The sequence below is a fragment of the Aegilops tauschii genome, chromosome 6, assembly GCF_002575655.3.
Source record: "Aegilops tauschii subsp. strangulata cultivar AL8/78 chromosome 6, Aet v6.0, whole genome shotgun sequence".
Taxonomy (NCBI): domain Eukaryota; kingdom Viridiplantae; phylum Streptophyta; class Magnoliopsida; order Poales; family Poaceae; genus Aegilops; species Aegilops tauschii.
The window spans coordinates 353,814,133-353,841,699 of record NC_053040.3 but is presented as its reverse complement, the minus strand read 5'-3'; positions in this window follow the sequence as shown (position 1 = coordinate 353,841,699).

Sequence of the window (27,567 nt, the reverse complement as noted above, 5' to 3'; positions counted from 1 at the left end):
CAATAAATGTTTCTCATAATACTCCTTGGTATGCTGACTATGCTAATTATATTGTTGCTAAATATATACCACCTAGTTTCACATACCAACAAAAGAAAAAATTCTTCTATGATTTAAGACATTACTTTTGGGATGACCCACATCTTTATAAAGAAGGAGTAGATGGTATTATTAGACATTGTGTACCTGAGCATGAATAGGAACAAATCCTACGGAAATGTCACTCCGAAGCTTATGGAGGGCATCATGCGGGAGATAGAACTGCTCATGCAGTATTGCAATCTGGTTTTTATTGGCCTACTCTCTTCCAGGATGTCCGTAAGTTTGTTTTATCTTGTGATGAATGCCAACGAATTGGTAATATCAGTAAGCGTCAAGAAATGCCTATGAATTATTCACTTGTGTTGAACCATTTGATGTTTGGGGTTTTGATTTTTATGGTGCCTTTTCCTTCCTCTAATGGGTATACTAATATTTTGGTTGATGTTGGTTATGTTACTAAGTGGTTAGAAGCTATTCCAACTAGTAGTGTTGATCATAACACTTCAATTAAAATGCTTAAAGAAGTTATTTTCCCGAGGTTTGAAGTCCCTAGATATTTAATGACGGATGGTGGTTCACACTTTATTCATGGTTCTTTCCGTAAAATGCTTGCTAAGTATGACTTTAACCATAGAATTGCATCACCCTATTGAGGGAGTCCTGGACTAAGGGGTCCTCGGCCGTCCGGCCTGTTATTCGTTGGGCCGGACTGATGGGCTGTGAAGACATGAAGGCCGAAGATTGTACCCGTGTCCGGATTGGACTCTACTTGGCGTGGAAGCCAAGCTTGGCGACCGACTATGAAGATTCCCTCTTATGTAACCGACTCCATGTAACCCTAGATCTCTCCGGTGTCTATATAAACCGGAGAGCGTAGTCCGGATACAGATACTCATTACCATATTCACATAGGCTAGACTTCTAGGGTTTAGCCATTACGATCTCGTGGTAGATCAACTCTTGTAACACTCATATTCATCAAGATCAATCAAGCAGGAAGTAGGGTATTACCTCCATAGAGAGGGCCCGAACCTGGGTAAACATCGTGTCCCCCGTCTCCTGTTACCATCGATCCTAGACGCACAGTTCGGGACCCCCTACCCAAGATCCGCCGGTTTTGACACCGACATTGGTGCTTTCATTGAGAGTTCCACTGTGCCGTCGACGAAAGGTTCGATGGCCCCTTCAATCGTCGATAATGATGCCATCCAAGGAGGAACCTTCCTCCCCGGGCAGATCTTCATGCTCGGCGGCTTCGTACTGCGGGCCAACTCGCTTGGCCGTCTGGAGCAGATTGATAGCAACGCCCCTGGCCACCAGGTCAGATTTGGAAGCTTGAACTACGTCGCGGATATCCGTGGAGACTTGATCTTCAATGGATTCGAGACCGTGGCGATTGCTTCCCCACGCTCCGATGAACACGACCTAAATCTGCTATCGGATTACGTCCAGGAGATGGATCCTGTTGCTGCAACGGCTTCAGAACCGAAGCAGATCGTGCCCTCCGAGGCCACAAAGTCCATGGCGTTGGAGCCGCACACGGACTCGACATTCTACAATGTTTGTGTCAATGGAACTCCGGACTCGTCTCCGGCTATACGTTCCGGACCAGGCACGCCTGTGGACACCGAGCTGGATCAGTTATCGATTTTCAAATTTAGCGCCGCAGACGTCTTCCAGCATTCACCTTTGGGTGACGTGCTAAACTCTTTACAGAACTTGTCCTTGGAGAAGGACTCACAGCCGAACTATATTTGGTTCGAGCTAGAGGCGGACGACAAGGACTTTTGCTTCCCACCCGCCACCCACTTCATAGCCACCGTCGATGACTTAACCGACGTGCTTGACTATGGCTCCGAAGACATCGGCGATATGGACGACGATGCCGACAAGGATCAAGGCCAAGACCCGCCATTTACTAGACGTTGGACGGCCACCTCTTCGTACGACGTGTACATGGTTGATACACCTAAAGAATCTAGCGACGACAAAGAAGAGCCAGACGCGAATAAACCCTCTGAGACGCAGTCCAAGCGTCGGCGCCCCAAACGCCGCTCTAAGCCTCGTCGCTCAAAAGATAGCAACACTGGCACTAGAGAAAATAGTATTCCGGGCAACGCCGAAAACAACGAGGACCCTGTCGGAGCCACATCCGAACAGGAAGAAAACGACAACGGGCAAGATAACCCCGATGAACAGGCCATAGAAGATGACTCGGAGGACAATAGTTACCGTCTACCCTCCGAGGAGGAGACAAGCCTCGGCAACGACGATTTCATCGTGCCTGAGGATCCTCTGGAGTAGGAGCGCTTTAAGCTTCAGCTCATAGCCACTGCAAGGAGCCTGAAAAAGAAACAACAGCAGCTTCAAGCCGAACAAGATCTGCTCGTCGACAGATGGACTGCTGTCCTGACAGCTGAAGAATACGGCCTCAAGCGCCCAGCCAAGAGCTACCCAAAACGCAGACTGCTACCTCAATTCGATGAGGAAGCAGCGGAGCACACATCTCCCTCGCGTAATGCGGAATGAACACCACGTGGTCGAGACAGGGCGGCCGACCGGCCACCCCGCGGCCGGGATAAAGCGGCAACTCAGGCCGAACAGCAGCCTGCCCCACCGCCTCATAAAAATAGAGACGAAAGAGTTCGGGGTCACACGTACGACCTCCGACAGATCCTGGACGATAGAGCAGGACATACAAGGTCGATCTACGGATCGTGAGGCCGTGCCTCGAGGCACGACGAAGGATACCTATTCGGACGTGACAAACCTAGGCACGCCCGGGCCGAATGCTGCAGACGAACTCCATCAGAGCTACGCCGCGATGCGGCCCGGTATAGAGGTGCCGCACACACTCTCTGCTTCACAGATGAAGTACTGGATCACGAATTCCCCGAGGGGTTCAAGCCCGTCAATATCGAATCATATGACGGCACAACCGATCCCACAGTATGGATCGAGGATTTCATTCTCCATATCCATATGGCTCAAGGAGATGACCTCCACGCCATTAAATACCTCCCACTAAAGCTCAAAGGGCCAGCTCGGCACTGGCTTAACAGCATGCCTGAAAACTCTATCGGCAGTTGGGAGGACTTAGAAGAAGCTTTCCTGGACAACTTCCAAGGAACCTATGTCCGGCCGCCAGACGCCGATGACTTAAGCCACATAGTTCAACAACCTGGAGAATCAGCCAGAAAATTCTGGACTATGTTCCTAACCAAAAAGAACCAGATCGTTGACTGTCCGGATGCCGAGGCCTTAGCAGCCTTCAAACACAGCATCCGTGATGAATGGCTAGCATGCCACCTCGGCCAAGAAAAGCCGAAGTCCATGGCAGCCCTCACAGCACTCATGACCCGCTTTTGCGTGGGAGAGGACAGTTGGTTGGCTCATAGTAACAACACAGCCAGCGAGACAGGCCCCTCCGAGGCCAAGAATAGCACTGGCAAGCTCCGGCACAATAGACACAAACGCTGAAACAATGGCAACAACACCGATGACACCACAGTCAACGCCAGATTCACTGGCTCCAAGTCTGGCCAAAGGAAGAGGCCCTACAAAAGAAACAATGAAGGACCTACCAGCCTGGACCGCATACTCGACCGTCCGTGCCAGATACACGGCACCCCGGACAAGCAAGCCAATCATACCAATAGGGATTGTTGGGTTTTCAAGCAGGCTGGCAAATTAAATGCCGAAAACAAAGAAAAGGGATCACAAAGTGAGGACGAGGACGAAGAGCCCCGGCAGCCGAACACTGGGGGGCAGAAGAAATTTCCCCCTCAAGTCAAAACGGTGAACACGATATACGCTACACACATCCCCAAAAGGGAGCCTAAGCAAGTGCTTAGGGACGTCTACATGGTAGAGCCAGTCGCCCCAAAATTCAATCCGTGGTCGTTGTTCCCGATCACCTTCGATCGTCGAGACCACCCAACTAGTATCCACCACAGCGGTTCAGCCGCACTAGTCCTCGACCCAATCATTGATGGGTTTTACCTAACACGAGTCATGATGGACGGTGGTAGGAGCCTCAACCTGCTCTATCAAGACACAGTGTGGAAGATGGGCATTGACCCACCACGAATCAAACCAACAAAGACTACCTTCAAAGGAGTCATACCAGGCGTAGAGGCCCGCTGTACGGGCTCAATCACGCTGGAAGTGGTCTTCGGTTCTCCGGACAACTTCCGAAGCGAGGAGTTAATCTTCGACATCGTCCCCTTCCGCAGCGGCTACCACGCACTGCTCGGACGAACAATGTTTGCTAGATTCAACGATGTGCCACACTACGCTTATCTAAAGCTCAAGATGCCCGGTCCACGCAGCGTCATAACAGTCAATGGCAATACGGAACGCTCCCTCTGAACAGTGGAGCACACCGCCGCCCTAGCAGCAGAGGTACAGAGCGGCCTTCTCAAGAAGCACCATAGTGCGGCTGTCGAGCCCCTGGACATCATCAAGAGGTTCCGGACTACACTGCAGCAGGACAGCGCGGCTCGTCAAGAGCTCGATTAGCAATTCAGCCTCCGTCCCAGTCCCGATGAAGTAGTGGCATTCGCACCACGCGTACATAATTACGCACTCAAAATCCCATGGACATCGACGGAGGCAGAAGCTAACCCGGGATCTACAGTTCCGCTAGACCGATCCCGGACACACATACTTTTCACCTTTTTCTTTTTGTTCCAGGTTCCTTTTCCCACGGACCTGCTGACCAGTCCCTTTGAAGGATTGGCATACAAAGGATGCAAGCAGCATAGGTGTGTAGAGTAACCTCCATACGTCTTCTTGACGATATTTATATTTATTTCCCAGGACCCGCACGCTGCGCCCTCTTGATTCCGGCATGTTAAATAGCCCGGAGGCTTATCGCACTATTTGTACAAGGTACGCCTGGACGTATCCACCCAGTTATAATGAAAATGGCTTGCGGCCCAGTTTCTGTGGTTTTCGCCTCTTGCTTCATTTTATTTCGATCTGCTTATCGGTTGCATCGGTACTCTCTTTTACGTCTCATATTCTCCAGGGGCTACTTATCGCCCCACAATAAGGCAGCAAAGTCCGAACACTTCTTCTATATAGGTTCGGCACCCCGAATTTAGCATTATATGCATTGGCTCCGAATCATATCTTTGGTCAATAGTTCGGTTGCCCGGCTCCTATGCTTGCTACCCTACGTTCCGCTCTATCGGCTAGGGTAGTAAAGGGAGAACTACTGCGATTGTGCCCTGGCCTTGACCGGATGAGCACCTCAGTAGAGAAAGCCGAAAACTGGCTGTCATGATACAGCGAGAGCCGGTCAGCTGTTCGAGGGTCACAAAATCGTTGGAGATTTTTTCCGCGTCATGCGAAGGATCGACACTTCCCGATCAGATGCTGACAGCACCCTGGCTTGGACCAGGGGCTGCACACTTGCTTAATTATAAAACTCATATGGCTAAGTGAGGGCGTTTAAGCCGTATAGTCTGATTGCCTTGTTCGTTGCATACTGGTGGAGCTGCACCGGGTGGCCGAAGTAGCCATGAAGGATGTGATGATCCGGCTATGGCCAGCCGAAGCTATGCCCGGCAGCTACTTCGGACTCGTGAGGAGTCTAGTGGAGGCCTGTCCACGGTTGGACGTCGTCAAGCGCTCAGCCTATATTGAAGGTGCCCGTATGGCCTTCGCCCGTTGCAAGATGTGGTGGGTGAAGATGAACGCCGTTGAAGTTGCCAGCGGGCCGCCGGAGGGCAAGGAGCACCGCACACCCGAGAGATATTTTGCGGATGTCATAGAAGGGTCTCGGCTTGTGGCAGCTCAATGTTCATAGGACATTGTGTTTGAATAAATGTATTCATGTTGCCCCCGCATTGTATTATGGAAACAAAGCCTGTAATGAAAATTTGTTATGCTTTAATTGTCTCCTCCTATGCGGCCGTGTTATTTGTAATCTGAGGGTTGGCCAGTCATCAGTTTAAGCCGTATAGTCTGACAGCACCCGGTGCAGCTCCACCAGCTGCTTCATGGCTAGTTCGGCCACACGGGATGCTCTGGCGTCGCATACTGCGACTAGAATAGCCTCTCAGTAGAACCTCCTTCTTCGGCTCCGTAGAACTCCGCAGCGTTTGATACGCTGCGTGGTAGATCCGCAAAAGCCCCTGGGGAACTCCGAACCCGAGTTAGTAAAAGGTACTGCTTCGCCGCATACTTGCTTTGCATCTTAAATGCCTTACCCGCCGTGATCTTCTTGGCCTCCTGGATCTCCTGGAGGGCGGCCTGGGCCTCATTCCGTGCGGTCTCCTCGCTCTGACGAGCCTTGGTGAGCTCGGCCTCTTGAGCCGATGCATCATTCTCCAAGGTCTCACATTTTTTCACCGCATCTTGGAGCTCCTACTGGACTTCTTTGACCCGGGCCTTGAGCTTCTTACGAGCGGCCTGCTGCTGGACAGCTTTCTCCTCGGCCTCGCCCAAGGCCTTCCTCAGGGCCTCGACCTCGGTCGCGGCTCCTGCACATATTACGACATTACAGTCAATACACAGCGCCTACGCTTTCCAAACACACAGCAAGACGTTACTCACCTTGCTTCTCTTGAAGCCGAATTGTAACCTCGCCGAGCTCGTTCTCGGTCCGCTCCAGCCTCTGCTTCAATTCAGAGACTTCGGCAGCATGCGAGGTTGCGGCCAACAGCGACGCCTGCTTATGCATCAAAATTTTGTTAGTCTCCTACAATAGAGGATTGATCCCCTGTCCGGTTCTTCTCGCCGAACACCGGACAGTGTCTCAGGGGCTACTGACTACATGGGGTTTTTTCTTTTTATGTCACTTACCTCGAAACCTGTTAACAGGTTGCTGCAGGCTTCGTTCAGTCCGCTCTTGGCGGACTGAACCTTCTCGATCACCGCGCCCATAAGAACACAGTGCTCGTCCATAACGGAGGCACCTTGCAGTGCCTCCATCAAGATATCCGGCGCCCCCGGATGGACGGGAGCCACCGGCGGAAGCGGCACACCCCCCTCCTTCAAAGGGGGCTGCTTGCCCGACTCCGGAGCCATATGGGTCACCGGAATCATATCGGCTGAGGGCCGAACTGGATACGGCCCTCTTCGCCAGACTCCATAAGGATTGGCTCCCCCATGTGTCCGGCAGTGGAGGTCTCGCCTTGTGGCGCCTCCCAGACAGCGTCTTGGGCTCCTCCCTTCGGAGCGGTCCTCCGGGACAACACTTCAGTGTCGTCCCTAGCCCCAGGGGAGTAAGCGGCCGGTGGGCGACATGCTCGCCATCTCCGACGGAGCCAACGAACCTCCAGATGAGGATCGCTGGATAAGGTCACGGGCCGGACTACAATAGTGTAGCTAACCATGTTAAAATAATAAAGAGAAAGGGCTGGACGTGCGCATGAATAAGCCATGTCACTTACGATGCGGCCTAGGGCTTAGTACGGGGGCGTCGCTCCGGACTACTGTCGACGTCCCACGCGGCATTGACCGCTGGGGCGCCCTTCCCCTTTTTGGGCGCTTTCGCCTCCGGTTGCACCGAGGCCGCCCTCTTTTTCTTCTTCTCCTCGGGAGGAGGGTTGTTTTTCCTCCTCCTCCTCCTCATCCTCTTCCTCGTTGTTGTCCTCAGGGACAGAGGAATGGGCTTCGTCGTTTTCGGACGTCGCGTCCGAAGCGCCCTTGCGACGGGGGCCACTCTTGGCCCCCTTGGCCTTCTTCTCCGGCGCCTTGTATGGCGCCGGCACCAGCATCTTCGCTAGGCGTGGGATGACCGGTTCTTCGGGCAGCGGAGCCGGACACTGGATCCGCTTTGCCCTCTCCATCCAGTCCTGAGGGAGCAATAATAAAATCTCAGACATCATCCTCGAAACATTTATGTTGGGGATACGTCAAAAGTAACATACCTTGCTGGCGGGGTGTTTACAGTCGTGACCACGGTCTGAATCCGTGGCTGGCGGTTTCTCGTTGCCCTTAAAAAGCAACTTCCAGGCATCTTCGTGGGTGGTCTCGAAGAGCCTCGCCAGGGTCCGATGCTTCTTCGGGTTGAAATCCCATAGAGGTCGTCCTCTGCACTGGCATCGAAGAATCCGGCGAACTAGCATCACCTGGATCACATCGACGAGCTTGACGTTCTTGGCTATCATGCTCTGGACGCGCGTCTGCAACGCTATCAGCTCATCAGACGAACACCAGTCTGGACTCTTCTCGACCCAAGAGGTGAGCCGCATGGGAGCACCGGAGAGGAATTCGGCAGCCGCGGCCCAGGAGGTGCCGCGGGGTTCTGTGATGTAGAACCATTGTTTCTGCCACTCCTTCACTATCTCCACAAAAATACCTTTCAGCCAGGAGACATTGGGTAGCTTGCTCACCATGGATCCTCCGCACTCCGCATGCTGGCCGTCCACCACCTTCGGCTTCACGTTGAAGACTTTGAGCCACAGCCCGAAGTGGGGTTGGATGCGGAGGAAGGCCTCGCACACGACGATAAACGCCGAGATGTTGAGGAAGGAATTCGGGGACAGATCATGGAAATCTATCCCGTAATAATACATCAGCCCGCGGACGAAGGGGTGGATTGGAAACCCTAGCCCGCGGAAGAAATTGGGGATGAATACTACCCTCTCTATGGGCTCCGGCGTGGGGACGACTTGTCCCTCGGCCGGTAGACAGTGGGCGATCTCCTTTGCCAAATATCCGGTCGCCCGAAGCTTAGTAATGTCCTCCTCCTTGACGGAGGAGACCATCCACTTGCCCTGACCGCCAGATCCGGACATGGTTCCTTGAGTGGAAAGGAGATGAGAACTTGGGCGCTGGAGCTCGAGATCGGAAAGGCGGAGACAGAGAGAGAGCGTGAGAGGAGGAAGAAGGGAATCCTTATCCCCTTATAAAGGCAGCAAATATGAAGCGCCTCCCCACTCGCCTTAGGATTTGCCTATTCCCAAGGGCTGTATAAACGGCACGGTTGAATTACCCATGCCCGCATTGATGAGAATCCTGCAATAAGGGGACATGATCTCTACTTCGACAAGACGTGCCAATGGCAACCGCGTCTCGAAACGTGGGATGGCAGATGGAAAATGGTTCGAAATTATGACCGGACAGACGCGATGTCGTGTTGTAAAGAAGCTGTCAACAGATTAGATTCGTGCAAATATTATATTCTCTCTGCGGTTGTGTATGGTGTATAACAGGTCCGGATACAATCATCACGTCCGAAGACTATCTTGGAGTTCGAAAAAAGGGGAACCCGCCTTGCAATGCCGAAAACAATCTACGCGCCGGACTCCTCGTCATTGAAGCCAGGTTCAGGGGCTACCGAGGGAGTCTTGGACTAAGGGGTCCTCAGGCGTCCGGCCTGTTATTCGTTGGGCCGGACTGATGGGCTGTGAAGACATGAAGGCCGAAGATTGTACCCGTGTCCGGATTGGACTCTACTTGGCGTGGAAGGCAAGCTTGGCGACCGACTATGAAGATTCCCTCTTATGTAACCGACTCCATGTAACCCTAGATCTCTCCGGTGTCTATATAAACCAGAGAGCGTAGTCCGGATACAGATACTCATTACCATATTCACATAGTCTAGACTTCTAGGGTTTAGCCATTACGATCTCGTGGTAGATCAACTCTTGTAACACTCATATTCATCAAGATCAATCAAGCAGGAAGTAGGGTATTACCTCCATAGAGAGGGCCCGAACCTGGGTAAATATCGTGTCCCCCATCTCCTATTACCATCGATCCTAGACGCACAGTTCGGGACCCCCTACCCGAGATCCGCCGGTTTTGACACCGACACCTAGCACCCTAAATCTAGTGGTCTAGTTAAACTTAGCAATAGAGAACTAAAGTTGATATTACAAAAGACTGTTAATAGGTCCCGAAAGAATTGGTCTAATAAATTAGATGATGCACTTTGGGCTTACAGAACAACATATAAAAATCCTATGGGTATGTCTCCTTACAAAATGGTTTATGGAAAAGCTTGTCATTTGCCTCTAGAGTTAGAACATATTGGGAAATTAAAGAACTCAACTAGGATTTCAAACTTGCCGGTGAAAAGAGGTTATTTCGTATTAGCTCACTAGATGAATGGAGAACCCAAGCCTATGAAAATGCCAAACTGTTTAAAGAAAAGGTTAAAAGATGGCATGACAAAAGAATCCAAAAGCGGGAATTCAAAGTTGGTGAATATGTTCTTTTGTACAACTCTCGTTTCAGATTCTTTGCAGGAAAACTTCTCTCTAAATGGGAAGGACCATATATTATCGAGGAGGTTTACCGCTCTGGAGCTATCAAGATAAATAATGCCGAAGGTACTAACCCGAAGGTGGTCAATGGTCAAAGAATTAAACACTATATCTCAGGTACGCCTATTCATGTTGAAAGCAATATTATCCAAACCATGAAACCGGAGGAACATATAAAGGAAACCTTCCGGAACACTCCAGAAGAACCGAAAAAGAGGAGGTACGTGATACGGTAAGTAAACGGACTCTGAAAAATCCGCAAAAATATTTTCTGTCAGTTTTGGAATATTACAAAAAAAAGGAAAATAAGAAACAACTAGGAAGGCAATCCCTGGTGGCCACAAGACCCCAGGTGGTTTGTGCCCACCATGGTTACCTTCTGGACTCCATTTTTCTCCCGTTTGCTTGTCTCCCAAGATAAAAAATCTTTATATACCCCCCGAATGCATTGACCACCGTATCACGGAGAAATCTTCTGTTCTTATTTCTTGCTGTTGTCTGGCAGATCTGAAATAATGTCTTCTCAAGATTCGAAGGAAGAGAGCCCTGTTTCTTACCACCCTATGGACCCAAACATCTTCAAGAATACTTTTCCCTACATGTGGTTTACAGATGAGGAGGATGAACATTAACCTATTCCACCTCGTTTCCTGAAGGAAAGCAAGGAAGCATTATGCAAGAGGATATTAAAGCTCGAGATGGAGAACGATGAGTTGAGGATAGACAATTTTACCCTCCGACGCAAGATGGAAAAGGGGGATAAGCTCACTACTACCTCATCATCACCACCTCCTCCTTCATCACCAAAGGAGACTTGAGTTCATGGTATGGGCACTCCCCTTGGCTTGTGCCAAGATTTGGGGAGGTGCCCCAGTATCGTATCACCATCACTATCTTTGCCCTTACTTATCTTAGTTCGATCCTTAGTTATATTTTGAATTAGTTGAATAAAAGTTTAGTTCGAATTTTTTCTCTTCGAGAGTTTGCTTAGTGATCTATCTATCTATCTATGTAATCGTGTGCGAGATATATAATAAAGATTAGTTCAAGTTTTGCTTTCTTTACTTTTATGTTTCAATAAAAATAAAAATAAATAATAAAAAGATCATATGCTAATCTTATGGTAAGTAATGACATCACATAAAGAAGAGTATAAGTGGTAAAATTTATTGGAGATTGACAAACATAGCATTGGTCAATGATGCAATTCATGAAAGAATTAATAAGGAAAGAGAAGATTCACATGCAAATACACTATCATGGACATCTTTTATGATTGTGAGCCCCCATTAAATATTTTGTGTCAAATTTGTTGACTATCCTACACATCTCCAAATAAGCTGAAACTTCACGGAGATTTTTTATGGAATATTTAAGAATTATTAGAGCAAATAACTACCAGAGGGGGCCCACCAGGTGGGCACAACCCACCTGGGCACGCCAGGGAGCCCAGGTCCGCCCTGGTGGGTTGTGCCCTCCTCAGCCCACCTCCGGTGCCCATCTTCTGGTACATAGGTTATTTTGACCTACAAAAAATTAAGGGGGGGGGACTTTCGAGACGAAGTGCCGCCATCTCAAGGCGGAACTTGGGCAGAAGCACTTTTGCCCTCCGGCGGAGCGATTCCGTTGGGGGAACTTCCCTCCCGGAGGGGGAAATCATCGTCATCATCATCACCAACAACTCTCCCATCTTTGGGAGGGCAATCTCCATCAACATCTTCAACAACACCATCTCCTCTCAAACCCTAGTTCATCTCTTGTGTTCAATCTTTGTACCGGAACCTTAGATTGGTGCTTGTGGGTGACTAGTAGTGTTGATTACATCTTGTAGTTGATTACTATATGGTTTATTTGGTGGAAGATTATATGTTCAGATCCATTATTCTATTTAATACCCCTCTGATCTTGAGCATGATTATCATTTGCGAGTAGTTACTTTTTTTCTTGAGGTCACCGGAGAAATCATGTTCCAAGTAATCATGTGAACTTGATATGTGTTCGATATTTTGATGATATGTATGTTGTGATTCCCTTAGTGGTGTCATGTGAACGTCAACTACATGACACTTCACCATATTTCAACCTAAGGGAATGCATTGTGGAGTAGTTATTATATGATGGGTTGCGAGAGTGACAGAAGCTTAAACCCTAGTTTATGCGCTACTTCGTAAGGGACCGATTTGGATCCAAAAGTTTGATGCTATGGTTAGATTTTATATTAATACTTTTCTCGTAGTTGAGGATGCTTGCAAGGGGGTTAATCATAAGTAGGAGGTTTTCCCAATTAAGAATAGCACCTACGCACCGATCCACCCACATATCAAATTATCAAAGTAGCGAACATGAATTAAGCCAACATGATGAAAGTGATATGATGAATTTCCCGTGTACCCTCAAGAACGCTTTCCTTATTATAAGAGACCATTTTGGCCTGTCCTTTGCCTCAAAAGGATTGGGCTAACTCGCTGCACTTTTGTTACCATTACCATTATTTACTTGTCACAAATTATCTTACTATCAAACAACTTGTTACCGACTATTTCAGTGCTTGCAGTTAATACCTTGCTGAAAACCACTTGTCATTTCCTTCTGCTCCCCGTTGGGTTCAACACTCTTACTTATGGAAAGGACTGCGAATGATCCCCTATACTTGTGGGTCATCAGGATCTCATGAGGACATAAGCTTGTGGTGGCGGAAAAGTTTTTTTGGTGTGCCCTCTGGTCTACGGGGAATATTTGGGTATTTATAGAAGAAAGATTAGGGTTGGAAGTGCCACGGGGGGCCCACAAGCTTGGGGGAGCCCCCTAGGGCCCGCCCTCCGAGCATGCGGCCATCTCATGGCTCTTTTGGCCTCCTCCCAAAGCTTGCAAGGTGTCTTGTGGTCCAAGAAAAATCGTCAAAAAGTTTCATTCCATTTGGACTCCATTTGGTATTGATTTTCTATAAAGACAAAAACAAGGAAAAAACAGCAACTGGCACTGGGCACTATGTTAATAGGTTAGTCCCATAAAATGATATAAAATAGCATAATAATGCATATAAAACATCCAAGATTGATAATATAATAGAATGGGACAATCAAAAATTATAAATACGTTGAAGAAGTATCACAACAACGCCAGAAAAGAGCTTGATGACTGCTACGCAACTTGTTCTTGTAGACTCTCGTGTTGGGCCTCCAAGCGTAGAGTTTTGTAGGACAGTAACAATTTTCCCTCAAGTGGATGACCTAAGGTTTATCAAGCCGTGGGAGGCGTAGGATGAAGATGGTCTCTCTCAAACAACCCTGCAACCAAATACAAGAAATCTCTTGTGTCCTTAACACACCCAATACAATGGCAAGTTGTATAGGTGTCACACCCTGATTTTTGGCCCTTCCTTTTTCTTTTGATGTTCTGAGGTTTTTGCTTGAGTTTTCTTTTTCTATGGCTATGTGGTCTGGAAACTGAAGAAGATGACCTGTTCTTTCTTTCCAGAGTGGCTTGTCATCCTCATATCCATCCCAAGACTTTGCCATTTCCATCTTGGACCAAACCCTAATACTCTTTTCCTTGGGAATATTCCTTTTTCTGCTAAAGGAATAACCCCATTTTCCCTAGGTTATGAAGCAACCTATTCCTATCACTCCCAAAATTCCCAAATAATTCTCATATTTTTTTGGGTCATATCTTGCTCAAATATGTCAAAATCCTTCCTTGGCATCATCAAACATAATTCACAAATATTCCTTTTCTAATTCTGTCCTAAGTGGCTTGTTGAGAAGGAAGTGTCATTTATCTTTGCTTGATTGACCCCAAACTTTTTGGACACCTTTTCATGTCCAAATCATTGTCTCATGCCAAAATTCAACTCCATTTGCCGAGTAAATATTCCTGAGCAATTTTTCAAAGTTCCTGTCTGAGGGAAGCCTTTGTGAAGGAAGTACTAGCTAGGGTTATCCAAATAAGTTGAAATTTTGCACACTCCTTCATATGCTCATATAATACCACTCCTCCAATTTTTAGCTCCATCCAATCATCTATATGAGCATAGCTTCAAATCTTTGATTATGTTAATATTTTCACGTTGTGAAGCAAGTATAAATTATACTGCTTCATAATTATGAAAAATTACCAGATCATGCTCCTACCCAAATAACACCTCTCCACCAAATTTGGGACCATTTCATTAAGCCATTTTATCACCAATATTATTGCAAGTTTCTGGATAGTGGGGATGTTTATGAAGGAAGTACCACTTTGGCTTGTCCAAATGGTCTGAAATTTTTATGCCACCTTCATATGATCAAATCATCCTGCCATGTCCATTTTCAGCCCAATCCATCACTCTATGTGAGTGCTGCTTCATGGTTTTTCTTCTGGACTAAATTATGCAGTTGCAAAGCAAGTGTATTAATTAATGGTCCAAATCTATTCATAATTCATAGGACTATAGTCCTTCCTATCCTAAACCTATGTGACATATTGTTTGCATCTTAACCTCACTAAGTTGATCACAGTTTCATGCTCTAGTTTGCAACACCAAACTTCAAAGCTTAATTCCAACCAAACCACTACGTATTTAACCAAGCTATCACCACAGTTGCAACCTATCCTGGAGGGACTCCACCCCAGACAACATTTGGCCGTCCGGGTGGCACTGTGTGCACTAGCGCACGCGGTGATCACGGGTTTTGGCACTGTCGTTGGATGCGTCCAGGACGTCTTCTAGCTCCGTCCACTCCTCCTCTCGTCATCTTCGCGTGCGTGAGCGTGTCCAACAACTCGCCCGTGTTGTCCTCTTCCTCCCTGACCTCACCCCCCTCCTGTAGAACGCTCACTGGCGCTCATCGCCGCGCGCCCACGGACGTACAGTGCCGACAAGGCTTTAATGGCGCCCGAATTCTTCTTCCCCGTGTCCCTTGGCCCTCTCTGCCCCCGTGAACTCTTCCCTGTTGCTCCCCGTCGCCGTTCGTTGACCGAGCTCGACCGCACATGCATCCGTGGCTCCAGCCACGCGTCCGCGACGACGGCCAGCTCGGCCCTTCGTCCCCACCTATAAATGGCCATCCCCGAGCCCCTCCGAGCACTCCAAGCTCCTCCCCACTCCCCCTCTAGCCTCCCCGACCGCTCCAACAAGCTCGAGGAGCTCCACAGCCCGCCCAATGCCGCCATGGCCGCTCCGGTCCTCCGCCTAAATTCAGTCACTGCCGAGCCCCTCCCTCCCTCATTTAACCACCAGTAGAACCCCACCACTCCGGCGCACCTCCCCCTCTAACCAGCTCGTCGCCGGAGTGCTCCTGGCCGCGTCCCTCAAGGATCGGCCGCCGCCACAAGCCCTCTGCCCCTCGTGTTGCCACCGCTCCGCCCCTCCCCGGCGTTCCCAATCAGGCCAGCTGGGCGCGGCACTCCTTGCCGAGCATGCCGGTACCCGCGCCCGCGCTGGAGGCGGCCGGAGTTAGCCGGGCCGGCGCCAGCGTCGCGTGGCCTCGCCCTCCTCTGTTTTCCGTCGGGAAGAAGGAAGAGGAGGGAGGCCGACGGGACCCACACGTCAGCGACCCAGGCGCCCGGCCCCGCCTCTGTTGACTGGGATAAGTGGAAGCGCATTCTGTGCTTTACGCTTTCCCGTGGGAAAGCGTATTTTGCTGGAGTGCGCAACCCACCGAGCTGCCAGGGGCCTGTCTGCGAATATTTTATTTACAAAATAGTCCCTGGTCTTCAACCCTTCATAACTTTTTGCTCGTAACTCCAATCGAGGTGATTCCAGCGCCCATGTCTTCGTCTCATCGAGCCCGTTCTGTTCCTATCATTTTCACTATGGTTTGACATAATGTAAATGACCTTATTGCCCTTACCCCTAATCAGCCCCCTTCGAGAGAGAAACTTTTTTGGCGATTCGTTCCGCGAGCTTCCCACACTTCTCCCTGATGGTTTCTTCATCCCCAGGCAAGCCATAACACCCACTTGCATGATGGCCATGCAGTAGCCATGGTTTTTCAACTTGAATATTTAATAAATGTCTGCTTGTTTTGATACGGTTATCATTGTTTTGGTGATGCTTATGGATTTGTGTTCACTTTCATGCTATGTTTTTATGCACCTGGTTATCTTGTACTAGTTGCTAGCATTTCTGTCGTATGTCATGCTTGGTACTAGTACATGTTGGTGTTGGTCATGTTCTTCGGTGCATGACTATCGTCTGCTACCGAGTACCGTGAATATGCATGTTCCTTTGCATCTAGCTGGTTATATGCTTACTTGGTAGTACTCTTGATATGTTCTTGCTTAGTATTTATTGTTGATGCTAGTGGTCATGTTATGCTATGAGTAGTGTTATACTTGTGATGTTCATGCTAGTCAATATGTCATGCTCATTCGGATATATGCTTTATTATTGTTGATATGCTTGATGATTATGTTGTACCCCCATGCTTATGTTGATATCATGCATGATAGTTGCATCATGCTATATTATAGGACTCAACATCATTTGCACTCAAGTTTAACCGAACTTAAATGAACTTGAACAACTGTTGGCTAAGTCATGGTGCCATCGAATCGAGCTGACCAGTACAACCACATTTGCCTTTTATGGGAAGGTCCTGACTGGGTCTATTGTCATGCCTCTCGCCGGTGCCTCCAAAGAGGGAAGGTTATGTGCGGGCGCTACCTTGGCCGGGTAGGACGGCATAAGCCTTGTGTGCCCATTGTTGTGATTGGTATACCATTGTCCCCGTTTGGGACTGTTTATTGTTTTGCTACGACGGTGGCCGTTGGGTGTATTTGGTAAACACGGGGCCACCCATGACTTAGCCCAAGAGGGGAGTGTGTCGGAGTGGCCGTGAGAGTGTCATGGCAGTAGATCGGTTTTGTCGGAACGTCGTTGGTCCACCCGAATGGGAATGCGAGGCCATGGGTTCCGTGGTGTGGGTACAGTGTACTAACCTCTGCAGAGTGTGTGTTAAATCTATCGATAGCCGCGCCCGTGGACATGGGCCCAGTTCGTAGTCGGTCACACTGTGTGTCAACAGTAATAATAATAATTTGTTTAATAAAAACCCTACTTCGCTGATGAGAAAGAGATTGGTTGTGATCGCGAGAGGATCACCGTGGTATCATGGATACCGAGTTGATGGATATTTGTGATATTGTGCGAGAGTCAAGGGTAAAGGTCAAGCTCCTTGTGGTCATGTAATGATTACTACGGTATAATACCAAGCTTGATTGGATCCTGAGATGATCGTGTGATGTCCGTGATGGTAAGTTGATATATGTGATGGTTACGAGGTAACCCGAGTAGAGTAAGTTGGTGCATGATAGCTTCATCATGTTGCATGTTAGTATCATCATGTTCATATGTCCATGCCATGCTCGTATTGTTCTAGCAGTATCATGATGATCTTGTTCATGCTATGGTTAATCTGATAATATCATGTGAATCCTCGTTAACCTGTAATTGCCATGCTATTGTCTGTCTTGATTGCTCTTGGTTGTTCTGAGCTTGTAAGTACATTCAATGTACTGACCTGGCGTGTCATGCCAGTTTGCAGGTCATGCCAAATTTGATTGCTTGTTTGCCGTGGATCCCTTGTTTGCGAGTTAGGATAAGCGTTCCAGCCAGAGTCCCTGCAGAGTGGAGTTCATCACCATCGTCGATGTTCCGCTGCTAGAGTTATTCCGCTGCTTCGAGTTGTTCTGCTGCTTGCATAGAGCAACTGTTGCAGGCGTAGTGTCTTTGTGCCGATGTAATCCCCTTGTACCCATATGGATTGTAATAAAGAGTCGATTTGTTCTATGCTAACCAGTGATGTATTCCAGAAGACTTCTCCTCGATCTCTGGGCTGGAATACGGGGCATTCCGGTTTCTCTGAGTCGGATGCCACAATAGGTGCACTAGTTCGGTGAAGAGATGGTGATACAAGTGCAATATGGATAGTACATATAGGTTTTTGTAGTCTAAAAATACAAAAACATCAAGGTGGCAAGTGATAAAATGGAGCACATATTGCAATGCTTGAAAATAAGGCCTAGGGTTCACACTTTCACTAGTGCAATCTCTCAACAATGCTAACATAATTGATCAAATAACAATCCCTCCACATGCAGCAAAGAATCACTCAAAAGTTCTTATCTAGCGGAGAACATAAGATGAAATTGTTGTAGGGTACGAAACCACCTCAAAGTTATCTTTTCCGATCAATCTATTGAGCCATCCCTATAAGTGTCACAAACAACCCTAGAGTTTGTACTAAAATAACACCATATGATACACATCAACCAACTCTAATGTCACCAAGATAATCCAATGTCACCACAAGTATCCGTGAGTTGATTATTCGATATGCATCAAACAACTTCAGATTCATAGTATTCAATCTGACACAAAAAAACTTCAAAGATTGCCCCAAGATTTCTACCAGAGAAAGTACAACGAAAACGTGTATCAACCCCTATGCATAGATTACCCCAATGTCACCTCGGGAATCCGCGAGTTGAGTGCCAAAACATACATCAAGTGAATTAATATAATACCTCAAAGGTAAAAACCTCAAAGGTAAAAACTCAATTCATCACAATAAGATAGAGAGGGAGAAACACCATATGATCCAACTATATTAACAAAGCTCGGTACATCAAGATCATGCCAAATCAAGAACACGAGAGAGAGAGAGATCAAACACATAGCTACTGGTACATACCCTCAGCCCCGAGGGAGAACTACTCCCTCCTCATCATGGAGACCACGGGATGATGAAGATGGCCTCCGGTGATGATTTCCCCCTTCGGTAGGGTGCCGGAACAGGGCTCCAGATGGGATCTCTTTGGTACAGAGGCTTGCGGCGACGGAGTAGAAGTTCTAGGGTTATTTATGGGGTTTTTGATATTTATAAGTGTTTTCAGAGTTGGAATCACGCGAAGAGGGGCCAAGATGGGCCCAAGAGCCACTAGGCCACGGCCACCCCCTTGGGCATGCCCTGGTGGATTGTGGGGGCCTCGTGGCTCTTCTGGTCCTCCCACGAAGCTTCAGGGGTTTCTTTGGTTCCAAAAAAATTGTCAAAAAGTTTCGCTGCATTGGGACTTCATTTGATATGGATTTTCTGGAAAGCCAAAAACAAGCGGAAAATAGCAACTGGCACTGTGCACTAGGTCAATATGTTAGTCCATGAAAATCATATAAAAGTAATATAAAAAGTGCACCAAAACCATATAAAACTATTATAAACATGGCATGAATACTTCATAAATTATAGATAGGTTGGAGACGTATCACATACCAAGGAGCAATCACTCAAAACAGTTTCGGAAACGGAGCTCCGAGCAAAGAGATCGAAAATCTCAGGTTTGGGAGCAAGAACATGAGAGAGAGAGCAACCAGGATTTTTTTTCTGGATGTAATTGTAAGGGATGAAGTGGGCTGAAGTACTAAGTGAGGTGGGTCCTGTGGGACCCACAAGGCATCTTGGCGCGCCGAGGGGGTGGTCGTGCCCTGTTGCCTTTTAAGCAACAGGGGCACCCCCTGGGATGTATTCAGTGCCAAAAATGCTTAAATATTCCAGAAAGAATCATGTTAAAAATTTACGACATTTTGAGCACTTTTATTTTTGGGCCATTTTTTATTGCATGGATAATTCAGAAAACAGGATAATCATGGTTTTACTTTATTAAAATATAAATAATTCATCGACCACATGCTCCTCAAAAAGAATCCATTAATAAGGTTGATCAAGTCTTATTAACAAACTATTTTCGAGTAACATGAAACCGAAGAATCTTCGTATAACACTAGGTTACCTCAATGGGGATCTGCATCTTCCCAACAATAATAGTTTCATATTTCTTTTTGAAAGTAGGAAGAGGGAATTGAAAACCTCCAATAGTGATTGTCGAAACTTTTTCAATACAATTGATACCATTCACTTGGAGTTGTTTCTTCAGAAAATAAACCGTATGCTCATTACCATTGACATGAAAAGTGATCTTGCTTTTGTTGCAATCAATAACAGCCCCTGCAGTATTCAAAAAGGGTCTACCAAGGATAATCGACATGTTGTCGTCCTCAAGCATATCAATTATAACAAAGACTGTCAAGATAGTAACATTTGCAACTATAGCAGGCACATCCTCACAAATACCGATAGGTATGGTAGTTGATTTATTAGCCATTTGCAAAGATATTTCAGTAGGTGTGAGTTTATTCAAATCAAGTCTTCTATATAAAGAGAAATCATAACACTAACACCGGCTCCTAAATCACATAAAACAATTTTGACATAACTTCATTTAATGGAGCATGGTATAGTAGGTATTCCTAGATCTCCTAGCTTCTTAGGTACTCCATCCTTAAAAGAGTAATTGCAAGCATGGTGGAAATTTTATTAGTGACACAATCTTTCATATATTTAGCATATGTAGGCATTTTCAAAATATCAGTCAAGCGAGTGCGCAAAAGACAGGTCTAAGCATTTCAACAAAGCACTCAAAATCTTCCTCATCCTTACTTTTCCGAGGCTTAGTAGGAAAAGGCATGGGTTTTGGAACCCATAGTTCTCTTTCTTTACCATGTTTTCTAGCAATGAAATCTCTTTTATCATATCTTTTTTATTTTTAGGACATGGGTTATCGAGATCAATAGTAGGTTATATTTCTACATCATTATCAGGTTCTTTATGATTATCTGGTTGAGCATTAACATGAACATTATTATTATTATCATTATCACTAGGTGGATGTTCATTACCAGATTGTGTCTCAACATCAGAAACAGAAACGCCATTATGATCCTCAGAAGGTTTTTCTATCTCTGGTTCACTAGAAGCATGCAAAGTTCTACCATTTTTCTTTTTATTTTTCTCCCTAGATGAACTAGGTGCATCAATATTAATTCTTTGGGAATCTTTCTCAATTCATTTAGGATGACCTTCAGGATAAAGTGGCTCCTAAGTCATTCTACCTCCTCTAGTCATTACTCAAACAACATGATCATTCATTTTATTATTCATCTCATTAAGCAAATCATTTTGTGACTTAACGACTTGTTCTAGCTGAGTACGAACCATGGATGCATGTTTACCTAAACCTTAAACATCATTAGCAATTCTGAACACAAGTCACTCAAGCTATCAATCAAAATAACATTCAGTTTCAATTGATTCTTAACATGCATATTGAAGTGTTCTTGCTTAACAATGTAATTATCAAATGCATCTAGGCATTGACTAGGAGATTTATTATAAGGAATATAACCTTCATCAAATCTATAAAGAGAATTTACCTCTACTACCTGTGTCGGGGTATCGAGTCCATGTATTTCTTCAATAGGTGGTAAATTCTTAACAATTTCAGCTTTAATACCCTTTTCTTCGTAGATTTCTTTGCCTCTTGCATATCTTTAGGACTGAGGAATAGAATAACTTTCTTCGGAGTTGGTTTAGGTGGTGGTCCAGGTGAAGGAAATATGCCCTAGAGGCAATAATAAAGTTATTATTTATTTCCTCATATCATGATAAATGTTTATTATTCATGCTAGAATTGTATTAACCGGAAACATAATACATGTGTGAATACATAGACAAACATAATGTCACTAGTATGCCTCTACTTGACTAGCTCGTTAATCGAAGATGGTTAAGTTTCCTGGCCATGGACATGAGTTGTCATTTGATTAACGAGATCACATCATTAGGAGAATGATGTGATTGACTTGACCCATTCCGTTAGCTTAGCACTTGATCATTTAGTATGTTGCTATTGCTTTCTTCATGACTTATACATGTTCCTATGACTATGAGATTATGCAACTCCCATTTACCGGAGGAACACTTTGTGTGCTACCAAACGTCACAACGTAACTGGGTGATTATAAAGGTGCTCTACAGGTGTCTCCAAAGGTACTTGTTGGGTTGGCGTATTTCGAGATTAGGATTTGTCACCCCGATTGTCGGAGAGGTATCTCTGGGCCCACTCGGTAATACACATCACTATAAGCCTTGCAAGCATTGTAACAAATGAGTTAGTTCCGGGATGATGTATTACGGAACGAGTAAAGAGACTTGCCAGTAACGAGATTGAACTAGGTATTGAGATACCGACGACTGAATCTCGGGCAAGTGACATACCGATGACAAAGGGAACAACGTATGTTGTTATGCGGTTTGACCGATAAAGATCTTCATAGAATATGTAGGAGCCAATATGAGCATCCAGGTTCCGCTATTGGTTATTGACCGGAGACGTGTCTCGGTCATGTCTACATAGTTCTTGAACCCGTAGGGTCCGCACGCTTAAAGTTAGATGACGATCGGTATTATGAGTTTTGTGTTTTGATGTGCTGAAGGTAGTTCGGAGTCCCGGATATGATTACGGACATGATGAGGAGTCTCGAAATGGTCGAGACATAAAGATTGATATATTGGACGACTATGTTCGGACACCGGAATGGTTTCGGGGAATTTCGGACATATACCGGAGTACCGGGGGGTTACCGGAACCCCCCGGGTAGTTTAATGGGCCAAGATGGGCCTTAGTAGAGAAGAGGAGGGCGGCTAGGTGATGACCCACAAGTATAGGGGATCTATCGTAGTCGTTTCGATAAGTAAGAGTGTCGAACCCAACGAGGAGCAGAAGGAAATGATAAGCGGTTTTCAGCAAGGTATTCTCTGCAAGCACTGAAATAATAGGTTATAGTTTTGTGTTAAGGTAATTGGTAACGAGTAACAAGTAACAAAAGTATATAAAGTGCAGCAAGGTGGCCCAGTCCTTTTTGTAGCAAAGGACAAGCCTGGACAAACTCTTATATAGAGAAAAGCTGCTCCTCGGACACATGGGAATTATCGTCAAGCTAGTTTTCATCACGTTCATATGATTCGCCTTCGGTACTTTGATAATTTGATATGTGGGTGGACCGGTGCTTGGGTGCTGTCCTTCCTTGGACAAGCATCCCACTTATGATTAACCCCTATTGCAAGCATCCGCAACTAAAAAGAAGTATTAAGGTAAACCTAACCATAGCATGAAACAAGTGGATCCAAATCAGCCCCTTACGAAGCAACGCATAAACTAGGGTTCAAGCTTCTGTCACCCTAGCAACCCATCATCTACTTATTACTTCCCAATGCCTTCCTCTAGGCCCAAATAATGGTGAAGTGTCATGTAGTTGACGTTCACATAACACCACTAGAGGATAGACAACATACATCTCATCAAAATATCGAACGAATACCAAATTCACATGACTACTAATAGCAAGACTTCTCCCATGTCCTCAGGAACAAACGTAACTACTCACAAAGCATATTCATGTTCATAATCAGAGGAGTATTAATATGCATATAGGATCTGAACATATGATCTTCCACCAAATAAAACAACTAGCATCAACTACAAGGAGTAATCAACACTACTAGCAACCTACAGGTACCAATCCCAGGCTTGGAGACAAGAATTGGATACAAGAGATGAACTAGGGTTTGAGAGGAGATGGTGTTGGTGAAGATGTTGATGGAGATTTCCCTCTCCCGATGAGAGGAGCATTGGTGATGACGATGGCGATGATTTCCCCCTCCCGGAGGGAAGTGTCCCCGGCAGAACAGCTCTGCCGGAGCCCTAGATTGGTTCCGCCAAGGTTCCGCCTCGTGGCGGCGGAGTCTCGTCCCGAAAGCTTGCTTATGATTTTTCTTCGGACGAAAGACTTCATATAGCAGAAGATGGCCACCGGAGGGCCAACAGGGGGGCCACGAGGCAGGGGGCACGCCCAGGGGGGTAGGGCGCGCCCCCCACCCTCGTGGACAGGTGGAGGCCCCCCTGACGTAGATTCTTCTTCCAGTATTTTTTATTATTTCCAAAAATAACTTTCGTGGAGTTTCAGGGCTTTTGGAGTTGTGCAGAATAGGTCTTTAATATTTGCTCCTTTTCCGGCCCAGAATTCCAGCTGCCGGCATTCGCCCTCCTTATGTAAACCTTGTAAAATAAGAGAGAATAGGCATAAGTATTGTGATATAATGTGTAATAACAGCCCATAATGCAATAAATATCGATATAAAAGCATGATGCAAAATGGACGTATCAACTCCCCCAAGCTTAGACCTCGCTTGTCCTCAAGCGGAAGCCGATGACGATAAATATGTCCACATGTTTAGAGGTAGAGGTGTCGATAAAATAAAAAACGGACATGAGGGCATCATGATTATTCTCATAACAGCAACATATATGGATAATATCATATGATTTCTTATGCTTAAGTAATAATCTATTCACAATGCAAAGTATGAATAAGAAACTTTATTGAGAACCAACAAACCATAATCTCAGTCATTGAGGCAATTGCAATTTATCATAACATCAGAAAGAGTCTATGTTAGAGCTTTCTAGCAAGTCCACATACTCAACTATCATTTAGTCTTTCATAATTGCTAACACTCACGCAATACTTGTGGTTACGGAGTTTTAATCGGACACAGAGAAAGATAGGGGCTTATAGTTTCGCCTCCCAACCTTTTACCTCAAGGGTAATGTCAACAATAATAGTTCATGCTAACTTACATCCAGTTAGATATATATATATATATATATCAGGATCTTTCCAACACCCTGTGCTTGCCAAAGGATAAAATGTAAAAAGGAAAGGTGAAGATCACCAGGATTCTTGCATAAGGTAGAAGATAATAATAAAAGATAGGCCCTTCGCAGAGGGAAGCAGAAGTTGCCATGCGCTTTTAGGGTTGGATGCACAAGATCTTAATGCGAAAGAACGTCACTTTATATTGCCACTTGTGATATGAACCTTTATTATGTAGTCCGTCGCTTTTATTTCTTCCACATCACAAGATCGTATAAAGCTTATTTCCTCTACACCAATCAATCATACATATTTAGAGAGCCATTTTTATTGCTTGCACCAATGACAACTTACTTGAAGGATCTTACTCAATCCATAGGTAGATATGGTGGACTCTCATGGCAAAAACTAGTTTAAGGGTATTTGGAAGCACAAGTAGTATCTCTACTTGGTGCAAAGAATTTGGCTAGCATGAGGGGGAAAGGCAAGCTCAACACATTGGATGATCCATGACAATATACTTTATCTCAGATATAAGAAAACATAACCCATTACGTTGTCTTCCTTGTCCAACATCAACTCTTTAGCATGTCATATTTTAATGAGTGCTCCCAATCATAAAAGATGTCCAAGATAGTATATTTATATGTGAAACCTCTCTTTCTTTATTACTTCCTATTAATTGCAACGATGACCAAAGCTATGTTTGCCATCTCCCAACAATTTTTAATCATCATACTCTTTCTATGTGAAGTCATTACTCTCAATAAGGTCAATATGATCTCTTTATTTCTTTTTATACTTTTTCTCTTTTCTTTTTATTCCCTTAAGATCATGGAAAAATAATCAAGCCCTTGACTCAACACTAATCTTTATTATATAGCTCACGGACTCGATTACAAAGAGGGATCAAAAAGCAAAACTCAAACTAGATCATACCAAATTTTTTATTCTACTAGATCAAGATACTACTTAATAGGATCGAACTAAGAAAAACGGTAAACAAAGGAGATGTGGTTGTGATACGATACCGGGGCATCTCCCCCAAGCTTGGCAGTTGCCAAGGGGAGTGCTCATACCCATGTGATTATGTCTCCTTCTTCGGTGATGGTGATGTGATATTCTTGGCGATAATGCCCCTCAGGATACGATTCTCTTCCTCGAGCTTATTGAGTTGCTGCTTGAGATCCATTATATCCTTACGAAGCTTCCCTGTAACGGCTAAAGCCCCTTTCACCCAAGGGTGTTGCATAGCTGCGGGAGAACAAGTGACACTCTTCTTCGTATTTTCATAAGAAAGAAATCTAACATTGGAAGGGATAACCGAGTTTGGAATAGCCGAGCTTTGTAGTTCCCCCATCGTGAATCCAGCTCGGAAGCGAGAAGTGACTTCTTGATCCTCCTCCATGGCATCTATCCTCATCAAATCAGCCTCCATTTCTTCCTCCGTTGCTGGCCCAAAGTGGTCAGCATCGCTGTTTGTCCTTGGTCTCGATGCCGGATGAGACACCCGGCTCTCCCCGACTGACTCTTGAGAAGACATCTTGTTCTAATCTACAGCAGCAACAGCTCGAAACAAGAACGGAGAATATTTGCGTGATACGGGAGTCAAAACCTTCGGGAGATTATATAATGAATTTTTACCAACCAAAATACGCATCGTGCACGAAAACAGAGTCCGGAGAGCACACGAGGTGCCCACGAGGCAGGAGGGCGCGCCCAGGGGGGTAGGGCGCGCCCTCCACCCTTGTGGAGGCCTCGTGTCCTTCCCGGACTGCTTCTTATTTTTCTATTTTTCTAAATATTCCAAAACGGAGAAATAATGCCATAAGAGCTGTTTTGGAGTCGGTTTACTTACCGTACCACATACCTATTCCTTTTCGGAGTCTGAAACGTTCCGGAAAGTGTCCCTTATGTATTCCTCCGGGGTTACGGTTTCAATAACATTGGTTTCAACATTTATGGGATTACCTGAGACATAATGTTTGATTCTTTGACCGTTCACCACCTTCGGATTTGTGCCTTCGAAATTGTTGATTTTTATGGCACCGGAACGATAAACCTCCTCGATAACGTAAGGGCCTTCCCATTTAGAGAGAAGTTTTCCTGCAAAAAATCTTAAACGGGAGTTGTATAGTAATACATAATCACCTTTTCTAACTCAGGCTTTTGTATTCTTTTGTCATGCCATCTTTTAACTTTTTCTTTAAACAATTTGGCATTCTCATAAGCTTGGGTTCTCCATTCATCAAGTGAGCTAATATCAAATAACCTCTTCTCACCGGCAAGTTTGAAATCATAATTGAGCTCTTTAATAGCCCAATAAGCCTTATGTTCTAGTTCGAGAGGTAAGTGACATGCTTTTCCATAAACCATTTTATACGGAGACATACCCATATGATTTTTATATGCAGTTCTATATGCCCGTAATGCATCATCAAGTTTCTTGGACCAATTCTTTCTAGATCTATTAACAGTCTTTTGCAAAATTAATTTGAGCTCTCTATTACTCAATTCTACTTGACCACTAGACTGAGGGTGATAAGGAGATGCAATTCTATGATTAACATCATACTTAGCAAGCATTTTACGGAAAGCACCATGAATAAAATGTGAAGCACCATCAGTCATTAAATATCTAGGGACTCCAAACCTCGGAAAAATAACTTCTTTAAGCATTTTAATAGAAGTGTTATGATCAGCACTACTAGTTGGAATAGCTTCTACCCACTTAGTAACGTAATCAACAACAACTAAAATATGTGT